Consider the following 2,673-nt stretch of genomic DNA (forward strand, 5'->3'; position numbering starts at 1 on the left):
GACTAGGGTTGGATGACATAGCTGCCATCTGTAGAGCATTTCGCACACTACGGTATATATATATATATATATATATATATATAACAGAAACACAAATAAAATGCATAAAACGTGTAAAGAATAATAATAAAAAAATGTTGATTACATAAACACCAAAGACAATAAATGCAGAGGCAGAAAAAAAGGCTTAAGCAGTTGTTGAACTGAGCTGTTTACATAACAGTAGCCATTCATCTCACTTGCTAAATTATAATAATTTGACTAAACTATACAAAACTTTGGTTATTAAATATTGAGACCAGATTTTTTAAAGGCATTATTCGGTAAAATGGAGGTTAGAAAACACAAAATGGTTTGTGCGCACAACTATGTTTAAGACGGTAGACAAGAGAGGGCGGTAACGTTGAAAGCAACAGCATAAATCATAGTCTGATCAGATGCATACGGTATAAAAGATTGGAATTTACTTTGAAATAAAGTGAATCGAGTTTTTGGGTGTCAAATCAACGATAATTAAAGGTTTTTGATTACACAATAAAGCTTCTTCCAGCATAAATAATAAAATATATTGTACACATTTAAAAAAGTATTAAAAAACTAAAAAAGGAGTATAAAAGAAGAATAAATAATAACATAATGTCCCACCACCATTAACGTGGCACCATCTGGAAGAAAGCACCATAGTACAAGACGTGTGATATCTCCCTACCACAAATAATGTTGATTTTAAAATACAGATAAACCTACCCCTCCCTTATCTTTATTAAATACATTTTTTTGTTTTATTACAAAAGCTTCTTTTATTTTACTTTTGTTAAGATTAGGTTCCGACAAATAGTCTTAATCTTTTTTTTATTGCTCTGTTGCTGTATATCTTTAGAATGATGAAAAACGTGTGATGGAGCAGGTACACCTTCTTCCATTCTTGAATGTTAGTTCCGCTTAGTTTCCTCTGTGTAATATAAAATAAAAAAGTGATTGTAATAGTGTGGTCCAGTAGTTAACGTGTTGGATTGTGAATCCGAGGTCCAAGGTTTGCGTACCGTTACTACAAATTCGCACTCTCCAATTTGAGGCCGTGGGTGCGTTATGAAATTGACGCTCAAATTCCATTTTTTGATTACAGTTGATGGGGTCTGGCATGGCCTGGTGGTCAGAGTGATCGTCTTACAATCTGCTGGTCACGGGTTTGAATCACCGTCACCAAACATGCTCGCTCTTTCAGCCGTGAGAGTGTTATAATGCAACGGTCAATTCCACTAGTCGTTGGTAAAAGAGTAGCCCAACAGTTGGTTGTGTATGGTGTTGAGTAGCTGTCTATCACTGCTAAATTAGGGACAGGTAGCGTAGATAGTTCTTGAATAGCTTTACACATACTTCAAAACAAATATACAAATACAGTTGATGGTATTGTTGACTAGCTGACTTCCTTTTGGTCTACTACTTCAAATTAGGGACGGTTGTTTAGATTTGCGTGTATATCTGAAATAAATAGGCTCTCTTTATGCATCAAAAACGCAATTAGAGCGCCCTCAATTCGCAATAAAATATTTTTTTCCCTTTTGTGCAATACTGAAAATGTAAAACTTCAAGAAATGGCTTGATAATGTTTCAAAATTATTGACATTCTTTTGATGAAAATTTAGCTAAAACGCCGATCCAGAAGCTTGTATCAACTCCTTGATTTCAAAGTGAAAAAATATTGGAAATAAATTCAAGGAAAGGGTATTTATTCTCAAAGATAGGTTGAAAAAAGTTGAATGTATTGTAGTATGAGAAGTTAATGAAAAAACAAACCCTTGATTTTTACTTATTTTTATGACCAAAAAGGTCGAAGTAATCTTTACTTTGTATCATCTATATGTCCTGCGGCGGGTCAGCGGTAAGTCTACAGCTTAAACCGCTAAAACCTGGAGTTTGATTCCCTGCGGTGGACATAGGAGATAACCCAATGTGGTTTTTACTCTAAAATAAAGTTTATTCTATATATATGCTATTTATGTATCAAAATACTTGTAGGTCACTGACTTTGTGGTGAAAGGGTCCCTAATAGCATCGGAGTCACACACGCACAAACTAAAAACAAAACACCATTAATATTGCAATGAATCCGAATAATTCTTGTTGGCGTTCTTTATCTGTTTTACATAGAAATTTTAATATTTCACCCAATTTTGCATAGGTTAGTTCTTTAAACTGATTTTTTTAACAGACTGAAATATTAAATATCTCAATATGATGCAATATATGAACCTCAGTGTTATTGAATGGTATAAAAATAAGTCATCATAGTTCAATCACCAAAAACAATTCGAAAGTAAAGCGAATTTCAGCTTTGTGCTTACTAGTAGAAACGTTCATGACACTTAGGTTAAGAATTTCATAAAAGTAAAGAAGCCGATTTCTATCCCCCCCGCCCCCCAGTGGCACAGCGGTATGTCTGCGGGCTTACAACGCTAGAATCCAGGTTTCGATACCGTGGGGGCAGAGCACAGATAGCCCATTGTGTAGCTTTGTGCTTAATTACAAACAAACAAGCAATTGGCCCAGCATGGTCAGGTGGTTAGGGCGCTCGACTCGCAATCTCGAATCCCCATCCCACCAAACATGCTAGCCCTTTCAGCTGTGGGGGTGTTATAATGTGACGGTAAATCCCACTATTCGTTGGTAAAA

This window comes from Limulus polyphemus, unplaced genomic scaffold (assembly GCF_000517525.1).
Source record: "Limulus polyphemus unplaced genomic scaffold, Limulus_polyphemus-2.1.2 Scaffold675, whole genome shotgun sequence".
Lineage (NCBI taxonomy): Eukaryota > Metazoa > Arthropoda > Merostomata > Xiphosura > Limulidae > Limulus > Limulus polyphemus.